This window comes from Oncorhynchus masou, chromosome 27 (genome assembly GCF_036934945.1).
Source record: "Oncorhynchus masou masou isolate Uvic2021 chromosome 27, UVic_Omas_1.1, whole genome shotgun sequence".
NCBI lineage: Eukaryota > Metazoa > Chordata > Actinopteri > Salmoniformes > Salmonidae > Oncorhynchus > Oncorhynchus masou.
Window position 1 is genome coordinate 43,681,432 of NC_088238.1, and position 23,729 is coordinate 43,705,160.

General features: G+C 45.4%; 1 protein-coding gene and 1 non-coding gene across 2 annotated transcripts in view; both read right to left on the bottom strand.

The window, feature by feature from the left end:
* Positions 1-23,729, bottom strand: part of LOC135516251 (lysine-specific demethylase 6B-like) — a 165,816-nt gene that overhangs the window by 103,507 nt on the left and 38,580 nt on the right.
* On the bottom strand, positions 2,796-2,852 carry LOC135516603 (U7 small nuclear RNA). The gene has a single exon (XR_010451950.1). It is a non-coding gene; the product is annotated as a U7 small nuclear RNA (small nuclear RNA).

Consider the following 23,729-nt stretch of genomic DNA (forward strand, 5'->3'; position numbering starts at 1 on the left):
GAGTTAATTCGGAAAAAGTTTGACGTTGTAGGTGACTGAATTTTCGGTTCGTTTCGGTAGCCAAATGTGATGTACAAAACGGAGCGATTTCTCCTACACACAGACGCTTTCAGGAAAAACTGCACATTTGGTATGTAACTGAGAGTCTCCTCATTGAAAACATCCGAAGCTTTTCAAAGGTAAATTATTTTATTTATTTGGTTATCTGGTTTTTGTGAAAATGTTGCGTACTAAATGCTACTCAAAATGCTAAGCTAGCTTAGCATACTCTTACACAAATTAGTCAATTGCTATGGTTCAAAAGCATATTTTGAAAATCTGAGATGACAGTGTTGTTAAGAAAAGGCTAAGCTTGAGAGTAGGCACATTATTTTCATTTTATTTGCGATTTTCAGAAATCGTTAACGTTACATTATGCTAATGAGCTTGAGGCTATAACTGTATACAGGTTTTTTTCATAGCCAAACGTGAACAAAACGGAGCGATTTGTCCTACACAAATAATATTTTTTTGAAAAACTGCACATTTGCTATGTAACTGAGAGTCTCCTCATTGAAAACATCCGAAGCTCTTCAAAGGTAAATGATTTTATTTATTTGGTTATCTGGTTTTTGTGAAAATGTTCAGGCTAAATGCTACTCAAAATGCTAAGCTAGCTTAGCATACTCTTACACAAATTAGTCAATTGCTATGGTTCAAAAGCATATTTTGAAAATCTGAGATGACAGTGTTGTTAAGAAAAGGCTAAGCTTGAGAGTAGGCGCATTATTTTCATTTTATTGATGATTTTCAGAAATCGTTAAGTTATGCTAATGAGCCTGAGGCTTTAGTCACGATCCCGGATCCGGGATGGGGAGTTTCAAGAAGTTAATACATAAAACTAACAAATCAAATTGTTTGGGGACAGACTTGGTGGAAACAACCGAGCACTGAAGGTGATCCTTGGTAAAGATTGCCACTCCCCCACATTTGGAAGGTCTGTCTTGCCGAAAAAGGTTATAACCAGAAAGGTTATATTCAAAACACATCGTGTGATTTCAACAGATTTTTGTAAAATGAACAAATTATTGTCTTTTGTTTTTATATAACAACATTCCAACCTCATTTACCATGATCTTTTAAATTATGGCATAATTCTACTATTTGTATTCATTTGCATCACTGTAAATGACATACTTTTATTTTGAAGGCTAACCGCAAAGTCTGCTATTGCGGCTAATCCTTATTGTGGCTAGCTTCACATAGATGGGTCCGACCACCATTTATCAAATAAGAACTGTCTTATAAATTAGGGTTATTTTAGATGATGACACCTAGCTATATAGTTAGCTAGCTAGCTACTGAAACAGATTGTCGTTTTGCTATGTTTTTCAGGAAGAACATTGTTTGCATCCATTAGCTAGCTAGCTTTTTTTATGTCCAGCATTGTAGGTGCGCGAGACAACTTTACCAGCATCATAGCATACGTATCTATGAATCGTTGTGACATATGGAATACGAGTGATAGTGTAATCAATGTGTAATAACTATGTAAAAAATGTATGAATGTGTTAAACTACTATGTGATGGATGTGCAGTCATATTCAGGTACTGATTGGTCAACAAGGTTATGTGACATGCAAAAACCCAAACGGCGTTCCATAGAAATCCTGGTTGAGAATGAAACAAATAAACAAGGAAACAGCACAGCAAGTAAGTGAAATAAATATGTTTTGATTATGTTTTACTGGTAATGGGGACATACATAAATGCCAACAAAATTACTTTTTGGTCAGTGTGGTGTGTGTGTGTGTAACCTTTATTTAACTAGGAAAGTCAGTTAAGAACAAATTCTTATTTGCAGAGATGGCATACCCCGGACGACACTGGGCCAATTGTGCGCCACCCTATGGGATTCCCAATCACTGTCGGATGTGATACAGCCTGGATTCGAACCAGGGACTGTAGTGCCTCCTCTTGCACGGAGATGCAGTGCCTTAGACCGCTGCGTCCATGTGTGTTAACTATTTAACTGTACTAGAATGCTTAAAAGGCCACAAAAATTGGTTATTAGTATCGTTTTTAGGGGGGGGGGGGGGTAAGGAAAATATTGGATATCTGCCAAAAATGTCATATCGGTGCATCACTAGTATTTACTATAGTGTTCTAGGGACAGAACTCTAGTATTTACTGTAGTGTTCTGGGGACATTACTGTAGTGTTCTGGGGACATTCCTCTAGTATTTACTGTAGTGTTCTGGGGACATTACTGTAGTATTTACTGTAGTGTTCTGGGGACATTACTGTAGTATTTACTGTAGTGTTCTGGGGACATTACTGTAGTATTTACTGTAGTGTTCTGGGGGACACATTACTAGTGTTCTAGGGACATTACTGTAGTATTTACTGTAGTGTTCTGGGGACATTACTGTAGTATTTACTGTAGTGTTCTGGGGACATTACTGTAGTATTTACTGTAGTGTTCTGGGGACATTACTGTAGTATTTACTGTAGTGTTCTGGGGACATTACTCTAGTATTTACTGTAGTGTTCTGGGGACATTACTAGTATTTACTGTAGTGTTCTGGGGACATTACTGTAGTATTTACTGTAGTGTTCTGGGGACATTACTGTAGTATTTACTATAGTGTTCTGGGGACATTACTGTAGTATTTACTGTAGTGTTCTGGGGACATTACTGTAGTATTTACTATAGTGTTCTGGGGACATTACTGTAGTATTTCCTGTAGTGTTCTGGGGACATTACAGTAGTATTTACTATAGTGTCTTTGTTTTATTATCTTTGACATAGAAGTGGGGGGCTTTTTCTCATTGAGGAAACCTACTGGAAAAACACTAAAAGAGCAAACTTTCCATAACCTGTAGGTAGGTAGGTAGGACTGGGGTCTGAACGGATAGCTCAGAGCTTCTGCTCTTTTCTATATCCTGTAGGGAACACAATATATAGTCTATACTTGGCATGTAGGTTTCTCACTTAAGGATGGCACAAAATGGGATGTGGGGGAGGGGAATGGGCAGGGTATATCCAAATTAAATACTGTAGTATTTACTATAGTTAAAACAATGTAGTGTTTTTGCGGACATTTCTGTAGTATTTACTAGTGTTTTTAATGTGGATAATAATGTAGTATTATCAGTATACTAATAATGTAGTATCTACAGTATACTACAAAATTCTACACTAAGTCCTAGACTTGATCAAGGGATATTACAGTGTGTAGTATAGTATTCTACTGTATACTACAGTTTCAAAAGAGTTCTATTGTAAACTAAAGTATTTTTTTAAGTGGGAGAGTAAGGGAAAGAAATCTACATTATTCCAACCTGCTAATAAACATTCCTATTATACAGAGTGGCTATGAGCTGCACCCAGAGTGCGATGAGGGAATGTGTGTGTGTGGTGTCACTCTGTCTGCTCTGTGCAGACACAGGCTCACAGGGGAGGCATCACGCCTTTATTTATTCATTAACCTGCTGGGAACTAGCAATGAGAGACAAGGTCCACCCCCCCCCCCCATACACACACAAGCACACGTACACACACAAGCACACGTACACACACACACGCACACACACACACTCCCACACACGCACATCCAAAAGCCTACCTCTATCCATTTCTATAGAAAATAAATTGCCACAAAAAGGCTTTAATGTACAGTGCTTCCAGGACATTTACTCTAATGCTTGGCGTGCCAACAGCTTATACTTGAACATTTGTATGGGTTACACATCCTATACATTGGGCTCATACACATAAACGAATGCACGCACACACCCTTCCCTGTTTGAGACTTGTTGGCTTCCAGTGGGCCCTGACCCGATTAAACGATCTGAAACACAGACCCTGTTGAATGATCTGAAACACAGACCCTGTTGAATGATCTCCATCAAGACCCTGTTGAAGGTTCTGAAACACAGACCCTGTTGAATGATCTCCATCATATACCCTGTTGAAGGTTCTGAAACACAGACCCTGTTGAACGATCAGCAAAAAGACCCTGTTGAACGATCTGCAACACAGACCCTGTTGAATGATCTCCATCATATACCCTGTTGAAGGTTCTGAAACACAGACCCTGATGAATGTTCTGCAACACAGACCCTGTTGAACAATCTGCAACAGACCCTGTTGAATGATCTGTAACTCAGACCCTGTTGAACGATCTGCAACACAGACCCTGTTGACGGATCTGAAACACAGACCCTGTTGAACATTCTGAAACACAGACCCTGTTGACGGATCTGAAACACAGACCCTGTTGAACATTCTGAAACACAGACCCTGTTGAACAATCTGCAACACAGACCCTGTTGAATGATCTGAAACACAGACCCTGTTGAACGATCTGCAACACAGACCCTGTTGAATGATCTGAAACACAGACCCTGTTGAACGATCTGCAACACAGACCCTGTCGAACGATCTGCAACCCAGACCCCGTTGAACGATCTGCAACACAGACCTGATTGAACGATCTGCAACACAGACCCTGTTGAATGATCTGCAAAAAGACCCTGTTGAACATTTTGAAACACAGACCCTGTTGAACATTTTGAAACACAGACCCTGTTGAACGAGCTGCAACACAGACCCTGTTGAACGATCTGCAACACAGACCCGGTTGAACGATCTGCAACACAGACCCTGTTGAACGATCTGCAACACAGACCCTGTTGAAGGTTCTGACACAGACCCTGTTGAACGTTCTGCAACACAGACCTGTTGAATGATCTGAAACTCAGACCCTGTTGAACAATCTGCAACAAGACCCTATTGAACGGTCTGCAACACAGAACATGTTGAATGATCTGCAACAGAGACCCTGTTGAACGATCTGAAAAACAGACCCTGTTGAAGGATCTAAAACACATACCCTGTTGAATGATCTGAATCACAGACCCTGTTGAACGATCTACAACAAGACCCTATTGAACGGTTTGCAACACAGACCCTGTTGAATGATCTGCAACACAGACCCTGTTGAACGATCTGCAACAGACCCTGTTGAATGATCTGCAACACAGACCCTATTGAATGATCTGAAACACAGACCCGCTTGAACGATCTGCAACACAGACCCTGTTGAATGATCGGAAACACAGACCCTGTTGAACGATCTGCAACACAGACCCTATTAAACGATCTGCAACTCAGTCCCTAATAAACGATCTGCATCACAGACCCTATTAAACAATCTGCAACACAGACCCCGTTGAATGATCTGCAAAACAGACCCTGTTCAATGCTGAGGATCAGCTGAGTCAGCGAGAGAGAGAGAGAGAGCGAAACGCTGGAGGTTTAGATAAAACACTCCGCCTCTCCGTAACCATGACACTAACTAAAGCAAAAACAGAGAGAAGATAGAAAACGTGTGCACACGCACACGCACGCACGCACACACATCCAAGGCGGGGGAAAAACAGGCACGTGCATCTGCCTTAGTTATTTAGCATCTGGCTTCTCTTAAAACCAAGATACAAAATAAGTAGTATGTGCGGTGAATGTGGCATTGTGTGTGTGTGTCATCTGGTCAGTGCTTTGATAGCTGGCGGATGTGGAGGTCCAGACAGGGCAGCAGGGGAGAGACAGAGGGGTGAACGGAGGAGAGGAGAGGGGGAGAAAAAGGAAGAGAGAGAAAATGAAAGTCAGTAGAGGGGTGGAAAAGATTGAATGAGAGAGGCAGAGAAGAGGGGGAGGTAGGATAGAGAGGGGAAGTGGAGAGGAGGAGATAGAGGGGGAGGAGGAGGAGAGAGGCCAGCCACTGTCAGATACACAAACACAAACCACATGCAGCTGTTCAGCCTCTGCCTCCACAGCACGTGAACACACTCTCATACACACCCAACGAGAAAAAAGGCCCTAGAAACGACAAACACACAGCAACGGCTCACAAGCAAACACACACATCCCGAGAGCGGTGGTTGAGTGTGTGTGTGGGTTCGTTCATGTAGGCACGTGTATCTCGTGCATTGCTGATAGTCATTCGTGAGTGTGTGTTAATGTGTGTGTGTACATTATTGGCCCATAGTGAGAGCGAGTCACTCTACAGAGTTGAGACAGAGCTAGATGGCAGTAGTAAAAATAGCTCTGTGTCAACTGGGATGGTCATACTCCTGACTGGACACACACACACACACACACACACACACACACACACACACACACACACACACACACACACACACCTGGATGGCCAATTCATCGAACTTCTACTGTCTTTTCAACCTAATATTGGGATGGGGAGTGAGAAGCTGTGTGTGTGTGTGTGTGTATGAGGGCAGTCAGCATGCCTAATCTCACACCGGGTGTCATCTACAGGATACTCCTGTGGTCCTCTCACAAGATCAGAGAGAAAGGAAGGGAACGAGGGAGGGAGCAACAGAGGAAGAGGAGGGAGGGACAGAGGAAGAGGAGAGGAGGGAGGGGGTAGAAGTGCATTTGAAGTTTTTCCTGTCGGCTCCAAACTTTGACTTCAAACGCTGTGTAGAATTAGAAAGATTAACCCACCACGCTTTCTCTCTCTAGACACACACACACAGACACACCTCCCAATCTGCTTGAGTTCATGGTCAACATGCCCTTGAGACAGACAGTGAGAGAGTCCCTGTTTTTCTGCTCTCTCTAGTGAATCTCTTTCGTCTCCTCTCAAAGCTGATCCAAGATCAGACTTCCTTTATACCTTCTAATGGTTATGGACTGGATTAAGATAGGACAACCTGGTCCTAGATCTCCACATAGGACCACTGATAGCTGAACCAAGCCGTTATGGAGATGTGTAGGGTCTATATAAACTGTGTGTGTATTTACTGTGTGTCAGTAAACTGAGAGGACTGTCTAAATGTGTAGTGGGGTTTGGGGGTTCTGAGTGGGTGAGGAGGATGAGGAGGGGAGTCTGGCTCCCGGGCGTCACATCAGTTCATAGGGTCTAACACACACACACACACACACACAGTGGAATGTAAACTGGGCAGGACTGACTACTACTGTCTGCCTGAGAGAGCAGAGATAAATATCTGGGTGACTGAAGGTGAGTATTATTAAGAGTTAAACATCCATGTGGATTATCGCTGACTGGAAGTAGTCATGGTTGCATCTTTGCTATGAATTCAAGAGTGGTTACATTTCTCCAGCCCCATCCTTCAGCTGTTTACCAAAAAAAGGGGCGGGGTAACTGGCCGTGTTGTTCGAATCCGATTGCCCCTTTAAGGTGAAAACATAACTCATGTTGCCTCTATGTTAATGTTCTGCATTACAGACGCTAGTATGAGGTCATATAAGTGTGTGTCTAATTACTTGTGCGTGAGTGTGTGTGAGTGTTAGCTAGTGTGTGTGAATATTTTTTGCATGATCTGTGTGAAGGGTATATATGCGAAGTGTGTGTGTGTTAGCGTGTGACATTAGGGTTGTGGATGTGGAAGGCATAGTCGCAATGACAACACCATGGAGAGAGAGAGAGAGAGAGAGACCACACGTCCAATCTCCAGGAACCCACCCAGGGGCTGGGGTGACGCCCTAGCCCACCACAGGGGCCTCCCTCTGGGGCTGGCCTCCTCCTCGCCGTGGGTGTCAGCCTGGGTGGCTGGCGGGAGAGGTGTGGATGGAGCTCAGAGCACTAACGCTGCTAATGTTAGCCTTTATTAGCCTCAGAGTAATGAGCTGCTGGGGTTTGATGTGGGGACCACACACGGCGACAGAATAAGTCAGGCAGTGCCACACACAGGTTAATATGGGAGAGAGAGAGAGTGTGTGTGTGTGTAGGGGGTGTTGCTGAAGTTTGAGGGAAGTCATACAGGACAAATATCAAAGTGCTGGTAACAGTTAGAGAAGAAAATCGAAGACTGACTTTCAAGAAAAAGTGTGTGTGGGAAAGGATCTGTGGGGAGAGAGAGAAATGCTATTTGGCCCTACACTGACCACTGTGACTGACCCAAAACTAAGGAAAACTCTGACTATGTACAGACAATATGACAATATTAGAGACATATTTCCTTCAGATTACAAAGATCCACAAAGAATTCAAAAACAAACCCGATTTTGATAAACTCCCATATCTACTAGGTGAAATACCAGTGTGCATCACAGCAGCAGATCTGTGACGTGTTGTTACAAGAAAAGGTCAACCAGTGAAGAAGAAACACAATTGTAAATACAACTCATATTTATGTTTATGTATTTCCCCTTTTGTACTTTAACTATTTGCACATCATTACAACACTGTATATAGACATAATATGACATTTGAAATGTCTTAATTCTTTTGGAACTTTTGTGAGTGTAATGTTAACTGTTCATTTTTATTGTTTATTTCACTTTTGTATATCATCTACTTCACTTGCTTTGGCAATGTTAACATATGTTTCCCATGCCAATAAAGCCCCTTAAATTGAAATTGAAGAGAGAAAGAGAGAGAGGACGAGAGAGTAATAGAACATGTGCATGAAAGAAGAGAAAGGGAGAATGATGGAGGGACATTAAGCGAAGGGAACGACAAATGATGGAGGGACCCAGCTTTGCCCCCCCCCCAGGGACGGAGAGTCTGGTACAGGCAGGGTCCTGGCTGCTCTGGCTCAGGGCCAGGACACACGCCCGGGGCCGCAGTGCCCAGGAAAACCCCAAAAGTGGATCACCAGGCCCAGGGGCAATAGGCTCCACTAGGGGCCGGGAGGCTATTGTTCAGGCCTACACTCTCGCCTATAAGGAACGCAAAGCATGCAAGTGTGTACATGTGCTTGTGGACATGTACTCTCTACACATTCAATGTCATCGATTCCTGTATATAATCTATGAAGCCTATAACCCCAAGAGAAAGTCTCAACTAAAGAACAGGATTTACAGCACAAAACCACAGAGCTTCATTCCTCGCCTGTGACAAATTGCCAAACCACAACGAACATCTAAGGCAGCAGAAGAAGCTGGTATCTGCGACAGCAACAAAGGAATCATGAGAGAATCTTCAATCGAAAGCTGTTTTCGGAGCTGATCACAGCTTTAGTATCACTGAATATCAATGATCAAAGCGTCTATAAAGCCTTCATTTTGTCTCTCTCCTCCTCCTCTCACTCCCCTTCTTCATCTCTCTCTTTATCTCTCTCCCCCTCACTCTCTTTTTTCTCTCCGCCCATCTGTCTATCGCTGCCTTGGGGCACAGGGCTGGCAATTTGTTTCCCAGTTGCCTAGACAATGCAATCAGCTACAGTTCAAACCACACCGTTTCCGAGGGGACAATCGCCAAGGCGATGTTGCCTTGGGATTACATCATTGCTAGGAGAAAGAGACTGACTGTGTGTATGGACGTACAGTATGTGTGTGTGTGTGTGTGTGTGCATTAATATATCCAATGTCTGTGAAAATATGATGAATGTATAATCACTAAATATCAAGTTACCCCCAGTCTCCACCCTTTCTCCCCCTCATCTTCCTGATCTGTCGTTCTCTCTCTCTTTCTCTCTGTCGGGGTGTAAGGTTACAGCTGGCTCCAGACAGAGGGTCTACAACTGCCCCCCCCTACTCACTACCCCTCTCACAACCTGACAGGAGGGACGAGAGGAGGGAGATGAAGGAGAGAGGGAGAGGATGGAGAAGAAGAGAGGGAAGGAGGAGGAGCGGGAGCAGGAAGAGAATAAAGGGAGGGGTAATTGAGAGCGTGAGAGAGAGCGAGAACAGGGTGAGGGAGGAGAGCAAGGAGAGGGAGGAGAATAAAAGGACAGAAAGGAAAGAGATGTGTGTGAGTGATTGGACACCTGCATGGTGTGCATGTAGAGAGACAGACAGCCTATACAGTATCTATAGGAAGACAGAAGATATGAATGAACCCTATATACTGAGCCCGTCACACACACACACACACACACACACACACACACACACACACACACACACACACACACACACACACACACACACACACACACACACACACACACACACACACACACACACACACACACACACACACACACACAGACCCCATCAGTCAGTATAAAGAGAGAAACCTAAGATGGAGGCAACAGATACACCCCTCCTCCTAACCCAAAGAGTGGCCTCGAGGGGCCCCAACAGGGTTACACCTCCCCCCTCTTGCCTGACCCCACCAGATATCCCTTCTCCCTCCAAATGAGCTCCTTAACGATGAGGTCATCAGCCATGAGGTCACTCTCAGTGGCAGGGAGGAAGAGAGGGAAACAGAGAGAGAGAGATGGAAAGAGAGGAAGCCTTCTGAATTGAAAGGGAGAAAGAGAGCGAGAGACGAGAGGGAAAAGAGAGAACAAGCTCTTTGTTGAACCCTACCCTACTGTACTCCCTCCAGTACACTCCCTCCTCCTTGAGCCACCTGCTCTCTACACTAGGACAGGAAGATGGATGTGTGTGTCTCACAGAGGAAACCGTTAAGCCTTCTCCGTGCACACACACACACACACACACACACACACACACACGATGCTGGCAGTCAAGCGAACACGCCCACCAATCGACAACGCAGGGAGAGTGGTAGACATGGTTAACAGACAGACATACGGAAGGACGGACGAACGGACAGTCTTTGCTGGCTGCTTGAAGATATTATGTACCCACACACAGACACAGAGAGAGAGAGAGACAGGGTGACAGATGAGACATCGAGACATGTCACTTTCTGTCTCTCACAGACTGTCACCAAGAGCCAGACAGGATCCTGCCAGACTGACGTGTTTGAAGGTACACTACATGACCAAAAGTATGTTGACGCGAGCTTTACACCACTCCAGCCGACGCTTGGCATTGCGTATGGTGATCTTTTTTAATCCGCTTCAGTACTCGGCTGTCCCGTTCTGAGAGCTTGTGTGGCCTACCACTTCGCGGCTGAGCCGTTGTTGCTCCAAGACATTTCCACTTCACAGGGGCGGCAGGTAGCCTAGTGGTTAGAGTGTTGGACTAGTAGCCGAAAGGTTGCAAGATCGAATCCCCGAGCTAACAAGGAGAATATCTGTCGTTCTGCCCCTAAACAAGGCAGGTAACCCACTGTTCCTAGGCCATCATTGAAAATAAGAATTTGTTCTTAACTGACTTGCCTATTTAAATACAGGTACAATTAAAAAAACTGCTGACAGGGGAAACTCTAGCAGGGCAGAAATTTGACAAACTGACTTGTTGGAAAGTTGGCATCTTATGATGGTGACACTTTGAAAGTAAGGCTAGTCTACTGCCAATATTTGTCAATGGAGATTGCTTGGCTTTGTGCTTGATTGTATACACCTGTAAGCAATGGGTGTGACTGAAATTGCCAAATCCACTCATTTGAAGGGGAGGCCACATACTTTTGTATATATAGTGTCGATGAGGAAGAGAATACAGAGACAGAGAGGAATACCAGAGAGACAGAGAGAATACAGGAGAGAAAGATAATACAGAGGCAGAGAGACTAAGTGAGAAAGGAGAAAAATATCGAGAGCAACAACGCAGTCGGAGTCAGTCAGCCCTCTCTTCAATTCCCACTTTTCATCTCAATTCAATCTCTTTCCCCTCCATCCATCCATCCCTCATTCAGTCACTCCCTCCCCCTTTCTTTAAAGAGCAAGACTGTGGTATCGCAGTCTTCATACGCATCATCCCTCCCTCCCTCTCTCTCTCCATCTTCTCCCTCTTTCTCTCCCACCCTCTCTCGCTCCCCCTATCTGCCTCCACGCCATGGGCAGCCCAGAGGAGAAGACATCTCAGAGAGATAGATAACGGTCCTGTTCAGAGCAGCCAAGCAGGGTAGAAATACTGCACCTAGCACAGAATATATATTTGTAGAAATAGATAGCACAGCAAATATACATGTGGAATTACACTGAGTGTACAAAATATTGAGAACACCTGCTTTTTCCGTGACATAGACTGACAAGGTGAATCCAGGTGAAAGCTACCACTACATGACCAAAAGAATGGGGACACCTGCTCGTTTGAAAATCTCATTCCAAAATCATGGTAATTATTATGGCGTTGGTCCCCCCTTTGCTGCCATAACAGCCTCTACTCTTCTAGGAAGGCTTTCAACTAGATGTTGGAACATCGCAATCGGCATTCCAATTCATCCCAAAGGTGTCAGATGGGGTTGAGGTCAGGGCTCTGTGCAGGCCAGTCAAGTTCTTCCACACCGACCTCGCTTTGTGCATGGGGCCATTGTCATGCTAAAACAGGAAAGGGCCTTCCCCAAACTGTTGCCACAAAGTTGGAAGCACAGAATTGTCTACAATGTCATTGTATGCTGTAGCTTTAAGATTTCCCTTCACTGGAATTAAGGGTCCTAGCCCAAATCATGAAAAACAGCCCCAGACCATTATTCCTCCTCCAACATTCTTTACAGTTGGCACTATGTATTGGGGCAGGTATCGGTGTCCTGGCATCCACCAAACCCAGATTCGTCCGTCGGACTGCCAGTTGGTGAAGCGTGACTCATCACTCCAGAGAGCACGTTTCCACTGCTTCAGAGTCCAATAGTGGCGAGCTTTACAACACCCCAGCCGACGCTTGGCATTGCGCATGGTGATCTTAGGCTTGTGTGCGGCTGCTCAGCCATGGAAACCCATTTCATGAAGCTCCCGATTTTTAAGCGCTGTACGCTTCAGCAATCCCATTCTGTGAGCTTGTGTGTCCTACCACTTTGCAGCTGAGCTGTTGTTGCTCCTAAACGTTTCCACTTCACAATAACAGCACTCACAGTTGACCGGGGCAACTCTAGCAGGGCAGAAATTTGAAGAACTGACTTGTTGGAAAGGTGGCATCCTATGACGGTGCCACGTTGAAAGTCACTGAGCTCTTCAGTAGGGCCATTCTACTGCCAATGTTTGTATATGGAGATTGCATGACTGTGTGCTAGATTTTATACATCTGTCAGCTACGGGTGTGACTGAAATAGCCGAATCCACTCATTTGAAGGTATGTCCACATACTTTTGTAAATATAGTTTATCAGTGTATAAATGAAACTATAGTATTGAGAAATGTCTCATTGACATCCATTCAGGATTGAGGATTTACATTTTAGTCATTTAGAAGACGCTCTTATCCAGCGTTAGTTCACAAAAGCCTTTTTATTTTATTTTATATTATTTAGGCTTACTTCAAGTTAGAATCCCTGTCACATTTCTAAAACAGATTTAGTGTGTGTTCGAGAGAAGGGGAAAGAGTGGGGAAGAAAGAGTGAAAGGAGACAGAGAGGGGAGAGAGAGAGGGGGAGACAGAGACAGGGGGAGACAGAGACAGGGGGAGACAGAGAGAGGGGGAGGCAGAGAGAGGGGGGAGACAGAGAGAGGGGGGGGGGCAGAGAGAGGGGGAGACAGAGAGAGGGGGGATAGAGCGAGAGAGAGATCATGTGTTAATAAGAGTTCTCTCCATCTCCAGGCTATGCCGGTCGTACAGAGCTGCCTGACAACTTGAAGTCCATGTTCAGGCCTATCTCCCTGGTGGTACCAGACTCCACCCTCATCGCTGAGATCACCCTGTTCAGAGAGGGATTCAACAACTGCAAGGTAATACAAGTACAGACGGAGGAATGGAGGAGGGAGGAATGGAGGGAGGAATGGAAGAATGGAAGGAAGGAGGAATGGAGGGAGGGAGGGAGGAATGGAGGGAGGGAGGGAGGAAGGAATGGAGGGAGGAATGGAAGAATGGAAGGAAGGAGGAATGGAGGGAGGGAGGGAGGAATGGAGGGAGGGAGGGAGGAAGGAATGGAGGGAGGAATGGAAGAATGGAAGGAAGGAGGAATGGAGGGAGGGAGGAATGGAGGGAGGGAGGGAGGAAAGGAGGGATGAATGGAGGGAGGGAGGAATGGAAGGGAGGGAGGAAGGAATGGAGGGAGGAAGGAATGGAGGGAGGAATGGAAGAATGGAAGGAAGGAGGAATGGAGGGAGGAATGGAGGAGGGAGGAATGGAGGGAGGGAGGAATGGAGGGAGGAATGGAGGGAGGGAATGGAGGGAGGAAGGAATGGGGAGGGAGGAATGGAGGGAGGGAGGAATGGAGGGAGGCAGGAATGGAGGGAGGGAGGAATGGAGGGAGGGAGGAATGGAGGGAGGGAGGAATGGAGGGAGGAATGGAGGGAGGCAGGGAGGAATGGAGGGAGGAATGGAGGGAGGGAGGAATGGAGGAAGAGAGGAATGGAGGGAGGGAGGAATGGAGGGAGGAATGGAGGGAGGAATGGAGGGAGGGAGGAATGGAGGGAGGAATGGAGGAATGGAGGGAGGGAGGAATGGAGGAATGGAGGGAGAGAGGAATGGAGGGAGGAATGGAGGGAGGGATGAATGGAGGGAGGGATGGAGGGAGGAATGGAGGAATGGAGGGAGAGAGGAATGGAGGGAGAGAGGAATGGAGGGAGGAGGGGAAGGAATGGAGGGAGGAATGGAGGGAGGAATGGAGGAATGGAGGGAGGAATGGAGGGAGGAATGGAGGGAGAGAGGAATGGAGGGAGAGAGGAATGGAGGGAGAGAGGAATGGAGGGAGGAATGGAGGAATGGAGGGAGGAATGGAGGGAGGGAGGAAAGGAATGGAGGGAGGAATGGAGGGAGGAATGAATGGAGGGAGGGAGGAAAGGACAATGTATATGAAATGCTTCAGTCTGGTTTTAGACCCCATCATAGCACTGAGACGGCACTTGTGAAGGTGGTAAATGACATTTTAATGGCATCGGACCGAGGCTCTGCATCTGTCCTCGTGCTCCTAGACCTTAGTGCTGCTTTTGATACCATCGATCACCACATTCTTTTGGAGAGATTGGAAACCCAAATTGGTCTACACGGTCAAGTTCTGGCCTGGTTTAGATCTTATCTGTCGGAAAGATATCAGTTTGTCTCTGTGGATGGTTTGTCCTCTGACAAATCAACTGTAAATTTCGGTGTTCCTCAAGGTTCCGTTTTAGGACCGCTGTTGTTTTCACTATATATTTTACCTCTTGGGGATGTTATTCGAAAACATAATGTTAACTTTCACTGCTATGCGGATGATACACAGCTGTACATTTCAATGAAACATGGTGAAGCCCCAAAATTGCCCTCGCTAGAAGCATGTGTTTCAGACATAAGGAAGTGGATGGCAGCAAACTTTCTACTTTTAAACTCGGATAAAACAGAGATGCTTGTTCTAGGTCCCAAGAAACAAAGAGATCTTCTGTTGAATCTGACAATTAATCTTAATGGTTGTACAGTCATCTCAAATAAAACTGTGAAGGACCTCGGCGTTACTCTGGACCCTGATCTCTCTTTTGAAGAACATATCAAGACCATTTCAAGGACAGCTTTTTTCCATCTACGTAACATTGCAAAAATCAGAAACTTTCTGTCCAAAAATGATGCAGAAAAATTAATCCATGCTTTTGTCACTTCTAGGTTAGACTACTGCAATGCTCTACTTTCCGGCTACCCGGATAAAGCACTAAATAAACTTCAGTTAGTGCTAAATACGGCTGCTAGAATCCTGACTAGAACCAAAAATTTGATCATATTACTCCAGTGCTAGCCTCCCTACACTGGCTTCCTGTCAAAGCAAGGGCTGATTTCAAGGTTTTACTGCTAACCTACAAAGCATTGCATGGGCTTGCTCCTACCTATCTCTCTGATTTGGTCCTGCCGTACATACCTACACGTACGCTACGGTCACAAGACGCAGGCCTCCTAATTGTCCCTAGAATTTCTAAGCAAACAGCTGGAGGCAGGGCTTTCTCCTATAGAGCTCCATTTTTATGGAACGGTCTGCCTACCCATGTCAGAGACGCAAACTCGGTCTCAACCTTTAAGTCTTTACTGAAGACTCATCTCTTCAGTGGGTCATATGATTGAGTGTAGTCTGGCCCAGGAGTGGGAAGGTGAACGGAAAGGCTCTGGAGCAACGAACCACCCTTGCTGTCTCTGCCTGGCCGGTTCCCCTCTTTCCACTGGGATTCTCTGCCTCTAACCCTATTACAGGGGCTGAGTCACTGGCTTGCTGGGGCTCTCTCATGCCGTCCCTGAGGGGGTGCGTCACCTGAGTGGGTTGATTCACTGATGTGGTCATCCTGTCTGGGTTGGCGCCCCCCCCCCTTGGGTTGTGCCGTGGCGGAGATCTTTGCGGGCTATACTCAGCTTTGTCTCAGGATGGTAAGTTGGTGGTTGAAGATATCCCTCCAGTGGTGTGGGGGCTGTGCTTTGGCATAGTGGGTGGGGTTATATCCTTCCTGTTTGGCCCTGTCCGGGGGTGTCCTCGGGTGGGGCCACAGTGTCTCCTGACCCCTCCTGTCTCAGCCTTCAGTATTTATGCTGCAGTAGTTTATGTGTCGGGGGGCTGGGGTCAGTTTGTTATATCTGGAGTACTTCTCCTGTCCAATTCGGTGTCCTGTGTGAATCTAAGTGTGCGTTCTCTAATTCTCTCCTTCTCTCTCTCGGAGGACCTGAGCCCTAGGACCATGCCCCAGGACTACCTGACATGATGACTCCTTGCTGTCCCCAGTCCACCTGGCCGTGCTGCTGCTCCAGTTTCAACTGAACCGCGGCCCTAGGACCATGCCCCAGGACTACTTGACATGATGACTCCTTGCTGTCCCCAGTCCACCTGGCCGTGCTGCTGCTCCAGTTTCAACTGTTCTGCCTTATTATTATTCGACCATGCTGGTCATTTATGAACATTTGAACATCTTGGCCATGTTCTGTTATAATCTCTACCCGGCACAGCCAGAAGAGGACTGGCCACCCCACATAGCCTGGTTCCTCTCTAGGTTTCTTCCTAGGTTTTGGCTTTTCTAGGGAGTTTTTCCTAGCCACCGTGCTTCTACACCTGCATTGCTTGCTGTTTGGGGTTTTAGGCTGGGTTTCTGTACAGCACTTTGAGATATCAGCTGATGTACGAAGGGCTATATAAATAAATTTGATTTGATTTGATTTGATTTGAGGGAGGAATGGAGGGAGGGATGAATGGAGGAATGAAGGGAGGAATGGAGGGAGGAATGGAGGGAGGGAGGAAAGGAATGGAGGGAGGAATGGAGGGAGGAATGAATGGAGGGAGGAAGGAAAGGAGGGAGGAATGGAGGGAGGGATGGAGGAATGGAGGGAGGAATGGAGGGAGGAATGGAGGGAGAGAGGAATGGAGGGAGAGAGGAATGGAGGGAGGGAGGAATGGAGGGAGGGAGGAATGGAGGGAGGAATGGAGGGAGGGAGGAATGGAGGGAGGAAGGAATGGAGGGAGGGAGGAAAGGAGGGAGGGAGGAAAGGAGGGAGGAATGGAGGGAGGGAGGGAGGAATGGAGGAATGGAGGGAGGGAGGAAAGGAGGGAGGAATGGAGGGAGGGATGGAGGAATGGAGGGAGGGAGGAAATTAATGGAGGGAGGGAGGAATGGAGGGAGGGAGGAATGGAGGGAGGGAGGAATGGAGGGAGGGAGGAATGGAGGGAGGGAGGAATGGAGGAATGGAGGGAGGAATGGATGGAGGAATGGAGGGAGGAATGAATGGAGGGAGGAATGGAGGGAGAAAGTGACAGAGGTAATAACACTACGTAAATGAGAAGGGACGGGATTTTTTCTTGAACAAATAATTCTAGACCTGAAGTGTTGCTTCTTAATGCCTGAAGAGTATTTCCTGACCATAGGGCTTAGAGTTTGTCCTGCTTAGCTCACAGGAAGCCCTGGAAAAACTCCTGGCCCTAACTATGATACTACAAGATAGTACTGTAATATCTACTATTTCACTGTGTCTGAAAAACCTACTTGCCCACTGTGTCTGTTAACGAAATGAACAAGATATTCATATTCCATATAAGTTTGTCAGTGTAATGAATTGCACTGGTGGTAGGTATATATTCAACACTGTTCGCTCGCAATGCGTGGTGGCTTCTGAAGAATATGGAAGAAAATTAGAAAGATGTTCCCAATGTGTTGTACACTCAGTGTAGATGCCACAGAATATATACCTGTAAAAATAGATAGCACATCGTATATACCTGTAGAAAGAGCATAGAATATATGTGTAGAAATAGATAGCACAGAATATATACCTGTAGAAATAGATAGCACATCGTATATACCTGTAGAAAGAGCACCGAATATATGTGTAGAAATAGATAGCACAGAATATATATCTGTAGAAATACATAGCACCTAATATATACATGTAGAAATAGATAGCACAGAATATATACCTGTAGAAATAGATAGCACAGAATATATACCTGTAGAAATAGATATCACAGAATATATACCTGTAGAAATAGATAGCACAGAATATATACCTGTAAAAACAGATATCACAGAATATATGTGTAGAAATAGATAGCACAGAATATATATCTGTAGAAATACATAGCATCTAATATATACCTGTAGAAATAAATAGGATAGAATATATACCTGTCGAAATAGATAGCACCGAATAAATACCTGTAGAAATAGATAGGACAGAATATATACCTGTCAAAATAGATAGCACAGAATAAATACCTGTAGAAATAGATAGGACAGATTATATACCTGTAGAAATAGATAGCACCTAATACATACCTGTAGAAATAGATAGCACAGAATATATACCTGTAGAAATAGATAGCACTGAATAAATACCTGTAGAAATCAATAGCTTTGAATATACACCTGTAGAAATAGATAGCACAGAATATATAGCACAGAATATACACCTGTAGAAATAGATAGCACAGAATATATACATGTAGAAATAGATAGGACAGAATATATACCTGTAGAAATAGATAGCTTTGAATATACACCTGTAGAAGTAGATGGCACAGCATATATACCTGTAGAAATAGCTAGAATAGAATCAGCAGCCTTGAGATACCTACAGCTTTCAGAGCAGAGAATCTCACCACAGAGCTGCACTCCAACACTTCAACATGCATTATAGTCCAAAGTATAAATGAATGTTGGCATCACTGCTTTTAACACAAATAAATATTCCCAGTTACAACGTTTAACAAAATATCACACGTGCCAGTTTACTTTGGCTAAACAACCATAGGTGCAACTGCGGTTGTTAATTCTGCTCTTTTTCCCCCTCTCCTCTTCCTCTCTCCTCTCCCTCACTCATATGCTAGACTCACCAGTTACCACCGACCAGTGAAGGATGGACAGCAAACGTCTGTCTGTCGTTCTCTCACTTAACTCAGTCAGAAGGCGAGCTCTCAACCTGTCACTCACGTAGTGAAGCAGAGGGAGGGAAGGGGAGCGAAAGAGAAAGAGAGAGAAACAGAGAGACAGAGCGAGGGAGAGCGTTTGCATGTCAGTCATTCTGTCAGTATCGGTTAAGTCTAAACGGACGGACTGACTGACGCAGACACTGACAGGAACAATGGCACGTCAGTGTCCACATGCAACCTAAAGCTCTCTAAAACACATGCCACTTGCATGCCTTTTCTGTTGCTTGCTAAACAATCAAACCTGTTTTGGAGGTGAATGCAATGCTCAGGAAAGGCACTACTGTATTTTGCGTGTCCAACTATTGGTGTCCAGACTCTTCTATCCTCTCTTCTCTCCGACACACACGTTTAAATGAATAGGCTGACCGCAGGTCAAACACACACACACACACACACACACACACACACACACACACACACACACACACACACACACACACACACACACACACACACACACACACACACACACACACACCAACTTGAGTTAACACCGACCGGATAGAAGTATGCTGCAAACACACACACTCACACGCACACACACACACACCAACCGGAGTTCATGTGCCAACTGGATATAAACACACACACCAATGCCTCTGAATGAAAAGTGTAAACTTACACTCTACCAAGGCATTCTGCGAGACACACTGCTACTGCTACTGCTACATGAGATTTACTTTTCATCCTTCCCTCATTGATCTTCTCCCTCTGTCCATTCTTTCACTCCCTGGCCAACCTTTGATATTCTGTTATTCACATCATTCCTGTCTTTCCTTCTCCCCTCTCTGTGGGGCTTCACTCCTCTTTTCGCTTGGAGCACATGCAGCGGCGGAGGAAGAGGGAGGACGTGCGGTGTGGGGCTGCCATCGGCCGGAGGAGCGATTGCTTCTGTTCTTCAGGAAAGAGAGGGGTGAAAGGCAAGAAAGAAGGATGGAGAATGGTCTGAGCTGAGAGGAGCACAGAGGGATGTGTTACTCACCACTCTGAGCAGGCAGGTACTGTAGCACACTGAGCACTGTGTGTGAGAGAGTGTGTGTTATGGAAGCCAGACCAGCCCGAGAAGCTACTTTAAACCCCTTACACAGTGAAAACGATGGGGTGGATGGAGGGGGGGTAGCTGAGGAGTTCTCTCCCAATATTTCAGACGACTACTGTAGTTCACGCTACTGTAGTTCACGCAATGCATCCAAAGTAGGTTTCTTGAAGTGTTTTGTGTGTGTGTGTGTGTGGTTATAAACGTTCCAACAGGGAGAAGACGGTCTGTAGTAATAAGACAAAGCACACTAGCCTGGTAGGAGGACATCTTTAAAGCTGGGGATATTGTATTTGTGTTGGAATAATATCAGACAGGGACCTGCAGCTGTGTTCCACAAGCTAGTCAACCTGCATAAATAAACATCCCGGTGTAGGATCTTCATTTGATCACCGTGTCGCAGGAGAACCTTTCTGCAAAAGCAGGAAATGTAAAACGTCTAGTGTATGTCAGGTTTAAAGAGGCTTCTGAAGTTTGTGATTTCCACTTTGAAATGTCACACTGATTTCCCCTTATGAAAAATGCCTCAACCCCTACAAAAAATGTCCATTAATCATAATCCACATAATAATTCACATTTCCTGTAGCTGCAAGACACACACACAGCTACACACGCCTGCCAGTGCCCTTCACTGGTAAATAAACACACACACAAGCCTATACCCACACACAGGCAGGCAGGCAGGCAGAAAGACACAGACAGACAGACAGACAGACAGACAGACAGACAGACACAAACACAGAAACACACACTCTCTCTCTCTTTGGTAACAAACCTAATAATAACCTGTAATTACGATCTCTCTCTCCATCTCTCCTCCACCTTCTACACTGAACAAAAATCTAAACGCAACAAGCAACAATTTCGAAGATTTTACCGAGTCACACAGTTCATAAGGAAATCAGTCAATTGAAATAAATTCATTAGACACTAATCTGTAGACTTCACATGACTGGGAAAACAGATATGCATCTGTTGGTCACAGATACCTTAAAAAGGTAGGGGTGTGGATCTGCTGTGCGAAGTTGCTGGATATTGGCGGGAACTGGAACACGCTGTCGTACACGTCGATCCAGAGCATCCCAAACATGCTCAATGGGTGACATGTCTGGTGAGTATGCAGGCCATGGAAGAACTGGGATATTTTCAGTTTCCAGTAATTGTGTACAGATCTTTGCGTCATGGGGCCGTGTATTGTCATGCTGAAACATGAGGTGATGGCGGCGGATGAAGGGAATGGCACGACAATGGGCCTCGGGATCTTGTCACGGTATATCTGTGGCATTCAAATTGCCACCGATAAAATGCGAATGTGTTCGTTGTCCTTAGCTTATGCCTGCCCATACCATAACCCCACAATGTTGACAACAGCAAACTGCTCGCCCACACGATGCCATACACGTTCTCTGCCATCTGTCCGGTACAGTTGAAACCGAGATTCATCCGTGCCAGTGGCCTTTGAAGGTGAGCATATACCCACTGAATTCGGTTATGACGCCAAACTGCAGTCAGGTCAAGACCCTGGTGAGGACGACGAGCACACAGATGAGCTTCCCTGAGACAGTTTGTGCAGAAATGATTTGGTTGTGCAAACCCACAGTTTCACAGTTGATCTCAGACAAGGTGAAGAAGCCGGATGTGGAGGTCCTGGGCTGACGTGGTTACCCGTGGTCTGTGGTTGTGAGGCCGGTTGGAAGTACTGCCTAATTCTCTAAAACGATGTTGGAGGCGGCTTATGGTAGAGAACTGAACATTCTATTCTCTGGCAACAGCTCTGGTGGACATTCCTGCAATCATCTTGCCAATTGCACGTTCCCACAAAACTTGAGACATCTGTGGCATTGTGTTGTGTGACAAAACTGCACATTATAGAGTGGCCTTCTAGTGTCCCCAGCACAAGCTGTTGAATCAGCTTCTTGATATGCCACATCTGTCAGGTGGAGAAAGAAATAAGGTTTTTGTGCACATTTCTGGGATCTTTTATTTCAGCTCATTAAACATGGGACCAACACTTTACATGTATTTTGTTCCGTGTACAAGTGATTGGGAGGATAATGTGAATGATCATAGCTGAGGGCCGCCACGGTTTATTAACAGAGTTTTGTGAAGCAGGAAGTCCCTATAAATATTTCTATTACAATCTCAGTCCAGAACACAATGGTTCTATTACACACAGCTCTCAGTGGAGAGAGGAAGAGAGAGAGGGGTGAGCGAGAGATGTATGGCTCAGTTGGTAGAGCATGGCGGTGCTGTGAGTTCTATTCCCGGGACCACCGTATGCATGACTAAGTGGCTTTGAATGAAAACGTCAGCTCCACTGTAAACACTGTTTGTACTGCTCTGTCCATGACATACAGTAGCCTATCCAGGTGAAAGCTATGATCCCTTATTGATGATGTCACTTGTTAGATCCACTTCAATCATTGTAGATGAAGGGGAGGAGGCAGGTTAAAGAAGGATTTTAAAGCCTTGAGACAATTGAGACATGGATCGTGTTTGTGTGCCATTCAGAGGGTGAATGGGCAAGACAAAAGATTGAAGTGCCTTTGAACGGAGTGTGGTACAGTAGTTGGTGCCATCGGTTTGAGTGTGTTTTTCACACTCAACAGTTTCCTGTGTGTATCAAGAATGGTCCACCACAATTCAGCCAACTTGATACATCTGTGTGAAGCATTGGAGTCAACATGGGCCAGTGTTCCTGTGAAATGCTTTCGACACCTTGTAGAGGCCATGCCCAAAGAATTGAGGTTGTTCTGAGGGCAAAAAGGGAGGAGGGGGCAACAGTTTATTATATTATTCATCTCTATTATTACTATATTCGAGAGAAGTTCATTTCATTTGATATTAAAACTAAGCATCGAGGACAGAGAGGGAGAAAAATGGAAGTCGAGGGAAACAGAGGGGGTGGGAATGTTGGCAGAGAAATAGACAGAGAGAGAGGGAGGATGTAAGGCAGGAAGAGGAAGTGAAGAGGAGGAAAAGAGCACTCAGAAAAGAGGGAGGAAATGAGAGGAGTGTGGGAAGGAGGGGGGATGCTTTGTCTGGCCACATCCTGTTGGATGACGTATTTATGTTGAGGTGATATCTAAAAACTCTCCCATGTGCTGTGATACATCATTGTGTGTGTGTGCGTGTGTGTGTGTGTTCAGTACATCGTTTATGCGAAAATTTCAGGTCATATTGCGCATGATTCAATAGTAGGAGGCAGAAGTTGTCCCTAATTATAATACTGAATACTGTAGGTCGGCACAGTTTGTCTTTTCTATGTAACTGGAGAAAACATAGACCGCATACTGAGGTGTCTGTGTGTGTGTGTGTGTGTGTGTGTGTGTGTGTGTGTGTGTGTTTATCCAATGTGCACAGTTTTGGGGTGCAGAGAGAGAGAGGGCATCCTGTCTACGTGACATCCGACACATATCCAAGGCAAACTGGCTCCATTTCAATTATGGCTGGGAACTACCAGGAACCTGATGATACGATATTATCATGACACTTTGACGCTGATACGATATTATCATGACACTTTGACGCTGATACGATATTATCATGACACTTTGACGCTGA